This window comes from Lycorma delicatula, chromosome 5 (genome assembly GCF_047948215.1).
Source record: "Lycorma delicatula isolate Av1 chromosome 5, ASM4794821v1, whole genome shotgun sequence".
Classification (NCBI taxonomy): domain Eukaryota; kingdom Metazoa; phylum Arthropoda; class Insecta; order Hemiptera; family Fulgoridae; genus Lycorma; species Lycorma delicatula.
In genome coordinates, this window is record NC_134459.1 from 60,980,704 (window position 1) to 60,999,204 (window position 18,501).

At 31.1% G+C, this 18,501-nt stretch overlaps 1 long non-coding RNA gene across 1 annotated transcript in view; it reads right to left on the reverse strand.

The window, feature by feature from the left end:
- Positions 1 to 9,730: 9,730 nt before the first annotated feature.
- The window catches only part of LOC142324441 (uncharacterized), a 123,991-nt gene continuing 115,220 nt past the window's right edge, over positions 9,731 to 18,501 (reverse strand). The window contains exon 4 of the long non-coding RNA XR_012756289.1: positions 9,731 to 10,044. This is a non-coding gene — a long non-coding RNA (uncharacterized LOC142324441). The remainder of the gene's footprint in view (positions 10,045 to 18,501) is intronic.

Genomic DNA, 18,501 nt, shown 5'->3' on the forward strand with positions numbered 1-18,501 from the left:
AAAAATCTCTTTAGAATTCATTGTATTTTAATTTTTTTCTAAAATTTTTATTCATATAAAATTAACTTATTTTTGGTAATAAGAAATTCATTGTAGTAATGCAGAATGGAGAGCTATTTGTGACCAGGATTCAAAATAAAAACCCAACTTAATACAAAAACCTACAAAAGTAATTGATAAATATAACAAGTAAATTCTTAATATTATTATTTTTTTTTCAAGAAAGGAAGAAGAAAGACTAGTGAAGTTGAAAAGGTTTACAGAGAATAAATATATTTTTTAAATTTAAATTTGCTGTCTGATGCATGCGTGGGCGTGTTGTGTGTATATTAAATGTATGCAGATGAAGTACCAGATATATTGAAAGATTCTAAAATAAAATAAAAATTTTTATACGAAATATGAATACATTTATATAAATATATATATAGGCAATACAACATAGATTCATTAGTTTTAGATTAAATTTTATATATTTGTGTTAGGTTCAGTGAAATGTAATGATTTGATTTTGTATAGTTCAATGATACAGAATTACCCTTCTTCTCTCTTTCTATATTATTTGGAACATTGTAAATTTCATCAGAATTGTATAAGACGGCTACTTTTCAAATAGATTTAATGCAATTTTGCTTGAAAGGAAAAATATTGCTATAAGTAAAATAAATTTGTATGTTTAAAGAAAGTGTATATTGTGTAAATGTATTATTGAATAAATATATCTGTGTGTGGCGGCTATTTAAGTTTATATCTTAGGAATAGTTTATAATAATGAAATCTGGTTAAGCTAGCTTTTTAAAAATGAAGATTAATTCTATGAAAATTATAAAAGATAACTAAAAAATAAGGCGAAACTGAGGGAAACTGGATTTTTTTTTTCTTTAAACTCCGGGACCACTGTTAGTTATTACTTCAGAAGATGGAATGAATGACAATTTTTGTAGCGTGTGAAAATGCCATACCTGACCGCGATTCGAACCCGGGACCTCCGGATGAAAGGTCGAGACGATACCAATCGCGCCACGGAGGCCGACAGGGTAACTGTAAATAGAATCGGGTTAAATTACATGAAAAATTAATCTGTAGCGTTACAATTTATTATTTTAAAATTGAAGAATTAAGAGTTATAAGAATGAGAACGATAATATCCTTCCAGTTAAAAGCAGGAATTTTTTTAACTTTTTTCAACGTTTTGTTGTGTTGATCAACCGATTTGAACTTTTTTTTATCATATGTAACAGGATCAAAACGGATCAGGGTAAGGAGTTTCTTCCAGTTAATCAGAAAAATAGAGAAAATAAAGCAGAATCTAGAAGGAATTCTTTTAGTAGAATAACGGGTCCGTTTAACAATTTTTTTTGTAATACAGACATTGACACCTAAAAATGCTGTTGTTGGCTCTTAATCGAAGGATTACCGGACCTGAATAAGAACTTATATAAAAACGTAAGGACGCGGAAAATGAAAATTATTACTCTACAACAATTAAAATGACGAGCTGGGTAATAGTTCTGTACACAAGGGAATATAAATACTGCCGGTGATCAGTAGACAGAATGAGTAGTTCTGTAAGGCCGTGTTCGGTGCCTCACAGCGTGATAACAGCGATATCAGTAAGAGTGTGTGGTAACAAGTGAAGTGTACGTCACGACTATTCCATTGTGGACAACGCTTGAATAAAGGGAATTGTTCTGCGAGTTATGGGTAAACAGTACTGAAAGTGACAGTATTCCATTCATTCGTAAAGTGCAGGCTAGTTCTATTGTAAACTGTAAAAGTTAATAATTCTTGCATAAAGTAGATTGTATGAAGTTTATACTTTTCTATTGTTATCTTGTTATGAATTCAATATTACTTTCCATCAGTCATTATAAAAATTCTAGTAAATTGGACTGTATTTTATTTATAATTTAACTGTCATTAAACAAATCCTGTTCTTTTTAATTGAATTATTATTTTGTATGTTATATACACGTAATATCATCATTATTATTATTATTTATTTTATATATTTTCAGAGTAATAAATTGTATTTATAAGAGACTTTTACATTTTTTAGTCTCTCAATATTCTTGTCGACCGCGAACACGCGTCTATGTATATATATATACATAGACATAGGTAAATATTAATATATATATATATATATATACCGACTTTTCATAGAAAAGTACGGTATTACTTCCGGTCACACGGTGGAATTGAGGAGATGAAATTGGATTTTCTTTTCGTTTTGATGTATGAGGAATACGAAAATACCATTCACTTAAAATGTAATTTCCTTATTTACAAAGAGTGAATCATTTTAATCCCCTCCCTCCAGGTGATTTTCTTGTAAACTACGCACAATACAAAAAAAATTACCTAAACAAAAGTTATTAAAACACCTAATGGTGACCTTGGATTTGACCGTGACTGTTATTTCAAGGTTAATATGAATTTTTTTCAACTGGAATGGCCTACTTTTGACTCGATACCAGTAATGAAGAGCGGAAAATTTAACATTGGAATATGTGATCACACATGAATTTGGAACGTTTTTGGCTAACCGTCAAACGTAGTTACACATTTTTGAAGGTCATACAACGTAATATTCATATTCCAGGCCACTTATCATAGATCTATATGTATATATATATATATATATATATATATATATATATATATATATATATATATATATATATATATATATGTCTATGTATAAAATTTTTGTTTACCGGTGTTACGGTATTTGTATGAAGTTTATACTATTCTTTTGTTATCTTGTTGTTAATGTAATATTAGTTTCTATCAGTCATTATAAACGTTTTCGTAAATGTTGGTATTCAAACATTTAAATGTCATTAAATAACTATTGCGTTTTTATTTGAATTACTATTTTGTATGTTAAATATATTTATGTTATCATTATTATTATTATCACTGTCGTTATAATTATTTTCTTTATTTTTTTAGAATAATAGATTATATTTATAAGAAATTCTTACGTTTGTTAGTCTGTCAGTATCCTTGTTGAACCGCGGACACGCGACAATAAATGAATAATGGCAATAAATGAAATTTTATCATGTGGAAGAAGTTTTCTATCTTTATTACGACGGTAAAGGGTAAATATTCTTAATTTTTTCTTCAATTATTCCAAAGTACTGCTATTTTAAGAGTAGTATCATAAAACTACATTTTACTATATTTTATGGCAGACAAACATAGCACAGGATTGATTTTTTAAATTTATTTCTACAACTGCTTTAACAAAACTCATAGTTTAACAACTTTATAATAAAATAATAGGGAACGCAATATTAAAAACTATTACTATTTTCTACTGTGTAAGAAGAATAACAGGCCCTCACCCGTTAAGTACGTCTCACTTCAGAAATATTGGGTGTTATCGTTGATGAAAAACATCGATTCAAGGAGCACTTTCGGTATGTTACAAAGATGGCTTTTGATGCTTTCTTTGATATCCAAAGAGTTACCTATCCTGATTGGGGGCTGAATTTTATAACCATGCGCATTCTTTATAAAGGTGTATATGAGGCCATAATGCTGCGCTTGTCTGAGCTATCGAATGCAGTACAAATGTTATAGAAATATTTTTCGAGTCCACCGTCTGCTGTTGTTGTCAGTTGTCAACCATCGGTGGTTACACGATTATTCGTCTCTCTGTTATCGCCGGTGTAAAATTTATAAATATCCTTTTGCTTCTGGGCGACAATTGTATTCTTATGCCAAAATGACAGGCCAGCTTGCTTAGCTCCGGACGCATGCGAGAAAAAAGAAGACCAAGATTTTGCATTTTGGCAAGTTAATTAATTCTGTAATTTATATTAATTAATTGGTGGATCTCGGAGTAGTTGTAAGTCAAAATTCCCGCTGTTGCGTTCAAAAATTCTTTATAAGAAATTAGATTAAGGCACTGGTATTATTTCAGACTCTAATTATAAGAAAAGCCCATCACGACTAGGAACGGAGGAGGTGGTGTGGTGACCGCCGTCTTGTTTGCATAAAAGTGATTTCTTAACATTTTCTTCGAAAAGTCGAGAAAATTTGGCGTAATCATCTCGTTTTAAAGAAATTACTAATCTAATAAAATAGATTTAAAGATAATTCATAATTTAGTGGTTACTACCATCACCGGCTAGCTGTTTTAACAGGTTGCAGCAATCATATTAGAAATGTATTCGCAGTTTAGTGTTTAATTTGGGATTAAATAATTAGGTTATCTGTGATAAAGTTACCAGTCTCTTTGTATTTACACTGTTTCAGGACTGGCCAGTTATAAATTAAAATATCATTAATAAAAGTTAGACAAATGCATAGCTAGGAGAGTATAAATTAATTACAATGATACAAAAAATAATATTATTAATAAAAGCATGTGTTATCTTTAAAATGTTCCTAAATTTCCGACTGCATTTTCATAGAAGAATAAATCTCAAGTTTTTGTTTTAAATACATTGTACAGAGAAAGAAAAACTCGTAAAAAAGTGACTTTTTTATTTTAACGGATGAAGGATTAAAATAAGTTAGTCTTCTATACATTCTGAAACAAATTAACAAAAACAATAATGATTAGACGACACTGTAGTTATAATTAATGAAACTTTATTTTATTATTCACTGTTGTAGGTAATGCGTAATTATTAATATAGAAAATTATGTTATACGCTATAGTGTTCGCAAAGCTCAGATAAAAATACTGGTGTTGAGACAACTATGTTCCCAAAAACAGGATGATTCAAAGAAACGGGAAATTTTGAAAGTTGTGTTGGTAGCCGTGGGCGATTGGTACCACTTGATAAGTGGCGCCAGCCTCTCTAACCTAACCTGCCATTTAGTTGTCATGGATCCTTGGAGTGGTGCGCAACGTGCATTTGCTATCAAAGCGTTTTACAAAAACAATGACAGTGTGGAGGGAGCGCGTAGAGAATTTCGCCGTCATTTTAATCTTGGACGGCACGACCGTGTTCCATCAGCACATGCAATTAAAACATGGATATCTAATTTTGAGGAAACTGGTTCGGCAATGAAAAAGAAACCTCCAGGCCGTGAGCGAACCGTCCGTAAACCACAGAATGTTCAGGCTTTACAAGATGCTGTAACACGAAGTCCACATCGGTCAATCCGTCGTCTCTCAGCATCTTTACAATTGCATAGTTCAAGTGTTCGAAGAATGTTAGTGAAGGACTTGCAATACCATCCATATAAGTTGCAGATCGTCCAGGAACTGAAACCGAACGATGCAGTTGTACGAGCACAATTCTGTAATGTAATGCTTCAGAAGATAAATGATAACGAAGAGTTTGTTCACGAACTGTGGATGTCAGACGAACTATGTTCCCAAAAACAGGATGATTCAAAGAAACGGGAAATTTTGAAAGTTGTGTTGGTATCCGTGGGCGATTGGTACCACTTGATAAGTGGTGCCAGCCTCTCTAACCTAACCTGCCATTTAGTTGTCATGGATCCTTGGAGTGGTGCGCAACGTGCATTTGCTATCAAAGCGTTTTACAAAAACAATGACAGAATTGTGCGAGCACAATTCTGTAATGTAATGCTTCAGAAGATAAATGATAACGAAGAGTTTGTTCACGAACTATGGATGTCAAACGAAGCGCATTTCCACCTCAGTGGATTTGTTAACAAGCAAAATTTCAGATACTGGGCACAAGAAAATCCTACGCAGCTACACCAGCGGTCGTTACACAGCCAGAAAGTGACCGTGTGGTGTGCTATGTCATCTTACGGTGTTATAGGCCCTTATTTTTTTGAGGATGACAACGGTCTTGCGATTACAGTGACGTCGGCTCGTTACGTAGCCATGCTTGAAACCTTTGTTGTGGAACAACTAAATTCTTAACACAGCCTGGTTTTAACAAGTCGGAGCAACATCACATACTGCACGAATATCGATGGCAGCTGTACGCCGATTGTTTGGACAACGTGTCATTTCACGAAATGGTGACATTAGATGGCCTCCCAGATCGCTTGATTTCTCAGCTTGCGATTACTTTTTGTGGGGTCACCTTAAAAGCAAAGTGTTCCACAGTAGACCTGCTACAACGGAAGAACTAAAGGCAAAGATCCGAGAAGCAATTGCGGAAATTCCAGTTGAGATGTTACGTCAAACCATGAACAATTTAACGGAAGAGACTTCGTGAGTGTTTACGTATAAGAGGAGGTCACTTGCAAAATGTCATCTTTAAAAAATAAACTAAAATGTATGTATCCTAAAATGGCAACATTTGTACAATTACATGAAATAAAATTCATTTACTAAAAAAAAATTTTCATTAACGTTATTTAATTTTTAAAATTTCCCGTTTCTTTGAATCACCTGTATATTGTTGTGATATTGAAAACCTCGCGCATGTGCGAACTTAACGAATGATAGGATGGAGGGGATTACTCGTTTGTTAGCAGAGTAATGTGAGTACTGGTCGCCCCCCACACAACAAACCTTTTCTTTCCTGTTTAGTCTCTGAAAATCACTGTCAGGTATTACTTCAGAGGATGATATGTATGAGTAACTGAAATGTAGTCTTGTACAGTCTGAGGTCGACCATTTCTGAAATGTGTGGTTAATTGAAACACAACCACCACCAAAGAAGACCGGTATCCTCGATCTAGTATTCAAATCCGTATAAACTGCTTTTACTAGCACTTGAACGTTGGAACTCTCGGCTTCGAAATCAGCTGATTTGCGAAGACACGTTCACCACTAGAGCAACCCGGTGGGTTCCCACACACAAACATTACTATATCCAATGGCAGAAGCCATATAATTCGTTTATATGGTGTGTTCGTAGCAATCATGAAATTTTCGCATGAATCTGAGGAATTTTTTTTATTCTGAGGATATAAAAGGAATTTTTGGAAGTGAAAAAAATTAATTTTGTCAACAGCAACCATAAGATTTATATCATTAAATGTAATGCTGTTTACTAGACATCAAATATAGAAAATTCACAACATTATTATTTAGGTAGGAAAAATTTAAAAAGACATTCGAAGTAAAAGAAATATTAAAAGTGGTCTAAATAAGAAGATATATTTTAAAAAGAAGTACAAATTTAGATCTAGAAAAATATTAATATTGGAAGGACAGGTAGAAGGGAAAAATTGTGTAGGCAGGCCACGTTTGGAATATGTAAAACAAATTGTTAGGGATGTTGGATGTAGAGGGTATACTGAAATGAAACGACTAGCACTAGATAGGGAATCTTGGAGAGCTGCATCAAACCAGTCAAATGACTGAAGACAAAAAAAAAATAAGAAAGGAATTCTTAAAATTATTTAGATGGATTGTAATGTTCTATAGAAGTGAATTAATTACTAATGATAGAGAAATCAAAAAAGAATCGAAGTCTTTTGAAACATGTCAAGAATTGGGTAGGATAATCAAAAAAGTTTTTTTTAATTCTCTTTCTGTTTCTATATATATATATATATATATATATATGCTAAGGAAAGTCGGTTATTTTGCACCATCAACACAAACCCCCATAAATGTGGTATTGCTGGATAGGAAATTACACCGCGGGTGTTCAACAAACAAAAATTTAAGAAAAAAAGAAAGTGAAAAAGCGTTTAAAGTGCAAAAAAGTTAGCTAAAATACAAATTTGTTTCACTGGCCCATTGATGTGTCCAATCACCACCGACTGGTCGTAGCTATATTTTTCATATTTTCTAATGTTATGTACAGTTTTTTATTTTATCTATGTTCATGAATGTACCTATGAACATAATACCTATGCACATTACATAGGTACTTTAGTACCTAAGTTATAATGTTTTTTAGCAGCTGTATTTTTTATGTTATGTATAGTTTCTTAAAAACTTAAAAAATCTTATAAAATTTAAATTTCGAAATTTTCGCACGGGTTCATTTGTTTTTAATTACAAAAGAAGAAACTAGTGAAAAATACATAAAAATACAAAATAAATTGGTAGGCCCGTACATTAAACAACCAGGTTTGTAAATATGTTTATAATAGATGGTTATGTATAGGGTAAAATTATAAAAGAAGAGAAAAAAAAAGAATGAGACAGATAACTAAGAATGAAAAATATTTTAATATTAAAACATTTCCACAGAAAGTTGCTAATTGAAAATAGCATCACACCAATAAAATGGGTAATGACAGAGATTTTACGTTATACTGAAAAAAAAAAGTATGAAAACTTTCCATGAAGTATGAAAAAAAAAACCATTCTAGAAGAAAAAATAATTTGATAATTTCTTTTTTCTTCCCTGAAATGAATATACTACTGCATATCATATGGCTGCGAACATATTACTTTTAAAGAAAACAACCCTTATTAATATTGTCGCGTGTTCGCGTCTCGATCATGATATTAAGATATTGACAATTAAAAATTATTTTATATAATTACAATTTATTGGTTTCAAAATATAAGTAAAACAAGGCAAATCAATAGTAATAAGACAATAGTAATAATAATAGTAAACGACAATAATAAAACAAATAATAAAAAATAGTAATCATAACCACAATAATAATAAACAGTGGTTACATATAAAACAGAATTTAAAGTAATCATCAGGATTTACTCAAATACTTTCACTGCAAATACCTTTGCTGTTTACAAATAAAACTACCCTTACAATTGCTGAATGAAATTTAGTACATTATTTCTTTCACGTTTATTCTAGCAGTTATATTTACCGAACCATTTCTTGTTTCATGTACTGTCCACACTGGAATTATTTGTGACTTCACGTTAATCGCGTGGAATTTAAATCGCACTAGAAATTCGCTTCTTTGGTGACCTCCTCGCAGAATACTCCCGCTTCAAACTCCTCTATCGAAGCACTCTCCCGCAGACTGACTTCATAACGCCTCGCTTAGACTGATTTTTAACTGGTCTTCCCCCACAGTATGTATACTTCTATCCTCTTTACCTGCCGGACCCGACCCCAGTTTTCCCATGAATTTTTCCATGGAATTCAAACCTTGGTAACTCATCTCACGGAACGAACTGTTTAGATGTGTCAGTAGGCATTATTACAAAGGACCATTGATAAACTGACCTGTTACCTTTACTAAAAGGGTTTCTTTTAGCCTCTCTGGATTTCTCCCATTATTATATTTTCTACTACTTTCTTCTTAATTGGCAGAAATCTGTTTACTCATATCCGCTATACCGGTCTTGTTACAATATCTATTGCACTTCACATTATTTATAGATACTTTACAGCCAGAAGAGAAACCGAGTAATATAGTGAAGCAAGAAAAAACTATAAAGAGATATCAAATTCTCATCTCATTTGGATTCTCAAGTAATTATAAATCTTATTACTGGAAATATAATCACAATTATATGATTTACAGTTAGAAAACTAGGAATAATAATTAATTCTAATTTATTAAAAATAAGAGTATGTTTCATTCATAAGATATTAAATTATACATAAACTAAAGTACGTGTCAAAGAAGATATATTTTTATATAAAAAAAAAGATACCAGACTTTGTAGGCTAAAAAGAGGAAAACAGTGTGACCTAAATAAAAGACAGGCATCCGCCTAAACGCATATAGAGCCTTCGTATTCCTTATTCAACAGTCATCTCTTTTGAAAAGCATTATTCATTCTTACAAGAGAATTTCCTTGCCTGAATATCTTGATTAAAAGAAAAAATATACATATGTATGAAGAATAACTTTGTCTCTCCTGACTAGAATTTATTATTAAAAGAAATAGTGATTGAAAACTTTAATTTAAATAAATAAATATCAATTAATAATATGCTAATTGCTTAACTATTCTTATGTTACTTACATTTAATGTTTATACAAACAACTAAGTTAAATGAGTACTAAAAAACCACGTTTTAGTTTTTAATAACTTTATCTTCTGCATTTTCTCCTACCGAGTTGAGAAGAATGTAAAATACACTATTCATACACAAATGGTATATTAATTTGTTGCTTTGAACTACTTTAATTCCAGTCTTTCTTATTGCTGTGAGATATTTATAGCAGTTTAACTGAAGCTAATCAGAGCTGGTTCCTCTGAAAAAAAAAACAGTCTATTAACGAAAAAAAGGTTACTTTTAGTGCTAAAATATAATATTTTAGTGGCCTCTACATACTGATCGCAACAACACATTTATTTTGTGGAAAAAAAGAAAATATTTACGTTTCATATTCCTTATTAGGCTGTCACCGGAAGTTTATTGTTATTGAGAATAGTTATGTCGTTTATGTCAACAATTGGTTCACCAGTTCTTTATAATCAATTGGTTTTTGGAATTAATATGCATATATTTTATTAAACTTTTAAAATAGAAATACAATCTTGTACAAAAAAAAAAAATTTCACAAAAAGGGAGGAATATATCATTAAAATTTTAAAAATATATTAATTTTGTTTATAATCAGAGCAATTAAGTGGTAAGTAAATAACCGTTTTAGACAAAACTTTTTAAAAATTGCAGAATTTTACTCGTTATGAAGTATTTGATAGAATACTTAATAACTGAGAAAACAATACTAAACAACTCAAAAAAAAAAAACAAAAAAAAACATGTTCTGAGATATGATGCATTAATAAAAAATTTCGTATCTCATAAAGAGAAGGGAAGGATAAAAGTAGTGGTTTTAGAAATAATAAATTCTTTAAAATAAACTTTATTTTGAATTTTAAAACTTATAAATTTTAATGTTGATAATGCGGATGATTTAAAGTATAAAAGATTTATTGAGATATCTTACAGATTCGGTTGAGATCACATTTCATAGAAAAACACATTAATTTTGTTACCCAACATTCAGTATGGTTCGGTATGGCATTCATTTGAAATGCGACATACATCCCACCTGAGGTCGATATCATTTTACACTGTAGCCAGCAAGTCGGCGTTATCTCTGTAGTTGCGGCGTTAATTCGAAGTCTTAACTCGACAAGATCAACAAGCAATGATGGAACATAAACCCGATCTTTAATGAAACCTCGCAACAAAAAATTCCTTTCGGCATCTGGAAGGCGGAGATAGGTTTCACCGGTGCTAAGTAAGGGATAAAAAAGAGATTCCCGTGATAAAGTTAAGAAAACTTCAAATTTACTCAATACGACAATGGTTGCATATGAAAAACGTTTCACATGTTTAGCATACGACAAGCTCCATCTTCTTACGATTCCAGCAACATTTGCTCATCCCTTGCCGTAAGGATTGTCATATCAAAAATTGTTACAGACAAATGTTTTAGGTAATGTTTTAATGTTTACACGACTAAGGACCACTTTAAACCGATTCGATACTGTGCCTATTAAGGGAGGTATGTATTTTTGTCTTCGAAACCCCATTTTTTCCACCACCTGGGCCAATGGTTGGTGATATCAAAAAACTTTTACTTAGATAAGTTTTTGACGCTTATCCAAAGAATAGTAGAAACTAACGAATTCGATAGTTTACTTAATAAGAAAGTTATTGCGATATTTTGTTTTTTTTTCGAAAAAGCTGCTCTATTTCCATCCCCATGGTCCGATTTTTCTCATTAACGAACTCGACCGAGATTTTGGATCATTATATTTTATGTAACAATTTGAAAGTGATTGGCGCAAAATTACGGCAGTTATACTGTTCACAATTAAGTGAATATATATATACGGTGGTTTTGGGTTCTGAGGGATGTAAAACTTAAAGATATGTCGAAATTTTCCGGAAGTCGAATCATAGTACCCATTTCAATAGGTAGCTTTCTTATGAAATCTACCTAAAAGTCTAGCGGGGCTAAATCTTGGGAGCGAGGTGACCATGCACTTGAACTTTCACGACCGATCCACCGACCTGGTAATGGAATATCACGAAAATCTCGTACTTCTAAGCCGTATTGAAATGGTGGCCTGTCTTGCTGATAGTAATGGCGTCCATCTTGGTCATCATCTTCTAATTGAGGAATTATACAATTTTGAAACATGTCCAGATAAACGATACCATTTACGGTTGCCTCCTGGAAGAAGAACGGCCATACAGTCTTTGTTTGCTAAGAGCACAAAAATATTTACTTAGGGCTATCATGAATGTGCTGCAAAGTTTCGTGAGGGTATACTCTATCCCATATTCGGCAGTTATGAGTGTTTACCCTGCCACTGATGTGAAACGTTGACTTATCACTAAAATTTACATCGTCTAAAAATGTATCGTTGTCTGCAATTCTATCAGCAGTAAATTTGATGGTTTTAAATGCAATCGTTTACGTAATACTCACGCAGTCGTTTGTAGAATACCAATCTCACGTGACGCACATCGGGTTGATTTCTTCGGACTACTTGCAAAGCTTACTTCGAGTTGTTCCACAGCAGCATCACGGACGTGTGGACGTCCAGGTGATTTTGTATGTTTAACAGAAAAACCTGTCTCAACATAGGTTTGCTGCTAAGAATAAATTGTACGCCTACTAGGAGAATCCCTAACGTACTTTCTACGAAAATTAATTTGAACTGTAGTTGCCGACTTCAAATCGTAAACCAAAACACAAACAAACGCACACATACATACATACACACACACGAGCGCGCGCACACAGCGAGCATGTTTCACACCAGTAAATGTATTAATTTTTACAAACACTGGTGATAGCGCTGGTGACCAAATTCGATACTAATGAACTAAGTGAAACATAATTTGATGTGTTTTGCTATGAAATAACATCTCAACCGAATCTTAAGTTACCTAATTAAATTTCAATATGTTTTTAAAGTTGTGAATTTCTTTTTGAATCACTCGGGTATATTTATCCCCTAAAATCAAATATACAGATATATACCTATTAAAAAAGACGTTTTGAATTTAAAGAGTGGATTGAGTTGCAGAGAAAAAATGGATTAAATATTTTAAATTCAGTTATAAAATGAACAAAGTATAGTTCTAATTAAGTATTGGTAATTGATTTACTGGCTTTTCCCTACCGCTTTATCTTGCTCTTGATCACCAAACGCATAGACTGATTTTATTTCTAGAAACTGTAATATAAAATTAAAAATATAGTTATAACTAATTACGTTTAGCAACCAATGAATGCGGCTAATCAGAAATTAGTCAAGCTGTTCGACCGCTACCTTCACGTAAATTATCATTTTAAATAAAATCTAGGTTATACACTAAATAATACATAATTCTGGGATAAACTCTTTTTATTAGGAGATCTGGTATAGTTGTATCTTCATTACATTCACTATAATTTTATTAGTCTTGGTTTGTGACGTATCTTACTTCGTAAGGAGTAGAAGGATTTCCCAAATCTAACGAATGATACTTGGACATCACAATCTCAACGAGAAATTCCAGTCTGTAAATGCGGCTCGGACCATATAATTGCGTATTTATGAGAGGTCTTTTTCTCCTGACAATAATGTTTCAGAGTGATGTAAATTTACAGAGCAGAGATATAAACAATTTTAAATAATGATTACACAGAGCCTGAACAATTGTTGCCTTTTTTTTAACTTTAGTTCCATACTTTCCCAACCAAGACATCAAGGAAATAAAAACTAAAATGGATTTATATTGCTAATTTTAATAAAAAAATATTTTGAAGGTAATTTTATATGATAACTCCAATATACAAAATTTGAAAAATAAAGCGTTTTACCGATTTTTTTAATCATCATGAGCTAGCTAAACTATTAAAAAAAATTAAATTCAAAAACAGCTTTAATATAAACAAATGAAACGTTTTGTATGTTAACATACAATGCTTGCTATCATTAGAGCTTAAGTAAAATCACTCGTTCGAATGCACAAAAGCTGTATGCATCATTTTAATTAAACGCTGCTGTATTTTAAGCAGTTTATAATAATTAATTAACTATTAAATTTTGTTAAAAAAATATTTTTGATATTAGTCACAAAATACAAATGTATAAAATAATTCAAAAAACTTAATAAAAAATACAAATAAAAAATTGACAATATTGAACAGTTTTTAAATCCATATCTTTGCTAGTATATAAAATGTTATTAGCACTTCTAGTAATACTAATATTAGCTAAGAAAACAGCTTTTCCCAAGTGAAAATTCTTAATTATTTACGCTCGGTTTTTGTAATTTCTTTGTCCTTTCGAGATCAAGAAAACATTCGGTACCTGCAGGTAAGCTATTTACCTGCATTTATAACGGAGGCCAAATGTACCCTTTGCATATCTCGAAGGAAGCGGATGCAAAGCCAAGACCAAATAATGAGATGCATTTCCTTTGTTTTGGGGAAGACTTGGATTGGAAGCCCTGCCCAGAAACGGTGGACCGCTTAGGTGTCCCGCGCACCGGTGATTAAACAGGGACTCCCTTAGTGTTTCGATCGGACTTCGATGAGGGGACAAGTAAAGACTGTTGTCCCGGTGTGTGATCCCTTTGGGATTCCTCATTTTAGGCGTGGCGTAAAAACCGGAGTCCCGGTGGGGGATCTCTATGAGATCCCCTCATTAGAGGCATGGCGACTAATTAAACACAGAGTCGGGGCTGTCTGGGGGGAACGTCAGTTCTCGACTACGCAGTTTGAGGCAATGGCACCCCCTGGAGCTGTATTTATACTTGGTTTCGGATCCGGCTCCATGGGTTGGGGTAAAAACTTATGAACTCTAAACAAAAAGAAAGAAAACTTCAAAAAAAATCTATTATTTTATGAAACAAATTGAAATATACGAGTATATTAAAAATAAATTTTATCAAGAATTTATAAAACTGGGTAAACGTTACGATTGACTTTACTTTGTAAAAGTAATGAATTAATAAATAAACTCAAAATTACGAAATTAATCATTAAAACAAACAAAAAGTAACAAAAAAGCTGGGAACATTCTTGATATTTAAATAAACCTTAAAATTAAAATTTTTCATACCGACAAATGTGGAAATTATTATTACAGTTATAAAGATACCACAAATGACAAACATCATTATAGTTTGTAAATACGATAAAATGAAAAAGAATAACCTTTAAGGTGGTAATGCAAGGAGTAAAAAGTTAAATTTATTTATAAAACCCTACGTTATTAAATGAGGTGTATTACTCTTAAATTACTGTAAGCTTTTATAATGTACAAACCTAGTTAGCAGGTTTAATTAGAGAAAAATCTATTTTTAAAAGGTTGCCGTCATACGATGTAAACAGAGAAACATTAATATAAATCCTGTTTTAAGGGAGGTATATTTTACGCCTCTCTAAACTTTTAATTATGTTACAAAATTTGTTTCCATTTTTATCACAACTAATTTATTTAAAAAGTAATATTTATAAAATGAGATCGAAATTAAAAAAAAATGTTCTTAACTAAGAAAACGTTTATTACGCTAAGGTATCGAAATTGAAATTTTATGAAAAATGATTCCTATTAAAGCAAATCTACCCTTAAATTTCTAACATTTGAAAATTTCAAATGTATGAGTACATTTTATTTTTCTAAAAATAAACCCATTCAAAGAATGGAAATAGATTTTAAAATTTATTACAGGTTTACAGAATAGTAAGTGTTTAAAGTAGTAACTGTTGTACATTAACCATTGCCATTTTTCTTTACTTTTGTACAAAATGAAAACAGCGTTCAGTGATTTTTTTTTTAGTTGTCAGAAAGTGTGTCAACTACCTAAATTCGTCGAAGATGTTCTGCAAAATACAGTAACGATGCTTTTTTCGCAACAAAGTTGCTTGAAATGAACTAAAAAATCTAATAAAATTCATAACTCTAAATAAATCGAATAAATTCATAAATGCTTAACTAGTGTTAAGCATGAAAAGTTAACACTTATTCATTGAACAACTAACAGCATTGAACGTATATGCGACACTATGTTGAAATGCAGACGAAGTGTTACTGATGTTATGCACACGATATGGATTCAGATTAATCATTATTCTGACTACGAAATCATCTGTAATAAGATTAAATAAATAATAATATCTGTGCATAATGAGAAAACAACTGCTATATCCTTACATAAACAAACGCGATCGGATATTTGCAAAGAACATTTGGACCATTTTGAATACGAAAGTGACGCCTTTTTAGATAATCACCTCTGGCTGCAAAACACGTTCTATTACATGCTAGAAAATAAACGGCAAAATATGAACATCAACAATCGGCCAAGAAAAAAACGTTTAAAAGTTAGCTATAAGTTGAAAGATTGACGTTCGCAGTTTATTTGAACTCCAAAACCCAAGTCGAGAATGGAGCATTATTAGGAAGGAATCCAAAATTAAACAGTGCTTATTATAAGTTGAGATATGAAATTTTAAGAAAAAGGTTGTGGACTAATATCGAAAGGTATTACGTAGTTTCATTACGATTACTCAACCGTTATGTTACTATCCACGCAGATGAATAGCTCTAGAAATTAAGTTGGAAGTATTAGTTTATTCTCAAATATTCCTGGTTTCACTTTATTATTTATTACAATTTATTTGTAATAAAGTACAATTTATTTTGTCCACTCAGAGGCATTAAGAAAACGTTTTTAACGTGTTGATTCACATGATACCAACAATTGAACGATAAAAAATGTGATCGCTACTCAGATAAAAACACTTTTTCTTTGAGAGAATAGAAAATCTATTGGAAGACAGAACAATGTATCGTACAGTAACAATACAATGTTGACAAATTATATTATTCTAAGTACTGTAAGTTTATGTACATATAGTTGACAGCTCCATTGAAAATAATCTTTTACTTTTAAAATCTTACGTAATTTAAAATTATAACAATGAATATTCACAAATTAAAATAAATACTTTAAAATTGTTTAAATTAAAAACAGTAATTCTTTTAATACCAAATTTCATAACAAGAAATATAAGTTACAAGAAATTTGATTACTTAAAACAACAAAGCGTTATTCTTAAATGTTGTAATATGCTAAATTTTGAATAACGATTAATTTTATGCACATATTGCATAAATATGTAAACAAAAGAAATTATACTACATTCGTAATATTTTTAAATAAATGAAATTTTTAATTTTTGTTGCGGGTAACATATAACAATAAAGATGTTTGTACCTTATCTCCGGGAATTAAAAAATAAGGAGAAAAGCGTTATAACCTGTACAAGAATAAGGTAACAGTTATAAGAATAAGAAGTAAAAGCTCTGAATAAGAAAAGAAAGAGACAAGGATAAAGTTTGCCTCTGATTCTTTTCAACTTTTACGTGGAAGAAGAACTATAGAAATTGAAGGAAAAGTCTGAAAGTGGGGAAGTATCCAGTGGGAAAAAATAAAAAAGTTAAGATTCGTTAATGAGACTCTTCTTTTGGTAGAACCAAAGATGAATTAGAAGAAATATTGAATGGCACTGATTTATTCCACGGAAGAAATTAAAAATAAACAAGAATAAATCAAAGATAATGAAATATAAAAAGGAGGAAGATAATGAACTAATTACGGGAATATAATACACCAAAAGAGGGAGAAATTCTATTAATAAGGTAATAAAATTGTAAAGGATAGACGCATTATTGCAGATTTATAATCGGATTGGAAGGAGAAAGAAGAATTTTCATGTAGGAAAGAAATTATTAAAATCCATATATTAGTGGCTACCCTCGGCTTAAGTGTACTTAACGTGTAACTTGAATCCTTCGACGCTTCTGTTTTTGGCTACGGGAGTTATTTGATAAATACTCTTTCTTTTCTTCGGCGGCATTTCAATACGTATTATGGGTACAGAATCAAAAATTTCAATGCAAAATTTAAAAAATTATTAATTTTCTAACGCCCTTTTTTTCAACATAACTATTTTCCAATATTGTTATTTTTTCACTTCTAATTGTTCTATTTTTTGAAAATAATTTTTTAAATAATCATTGATTTTCATATTAATGATTTTATTACTATATTTTTTTTAAATTTAATCGCAAAATTTTAAATTTGTTAAAGGTTATACTGAGCGAGTGAAAAGGGAAATGGGGATAATTTCTTCAAAATGAAATGTAGATAACAAATCTCTTCTTGTTTGGAACTGTTTGCACAATTTCATTACGATCGGAATAAAACTGTAGATCTGTTTGAAAGACAAACGGATATAACATATCTATGTAGAAGAAGATATATATCTAAGAATTGGAAAGAGATTATTGAAAATATTTGTATAGATTGCGTTCTTTGATAGTGTAACATGGATAAAAAAACAGACAGCAAGAAAACGGAGGCCTTTGAAACATGGTGTTATGAAAGAATATAGAAAATTAGGTGGATTAATAAAATTCGAAATGAAGATATCTTAAAAAATTCGGAAAGGGAGAGAAATTTGTAGCGGAATCTTGAAAACAGAAAAATTAATTTGGTCAGAAATATATTAACTCATCCCGGTTCAGTTAATCTGGAGATGGAAAGACGTGTAGGAAAAAAATGTAAAGAAAGACGAATACTGGAATATATGAAACATACTAGAGGATATAGGATGTAGTAATCAAATTGAGGTTAAAAGATTAACACTGAACAGAAAGAAATTGAGATTAGCATCAAACCA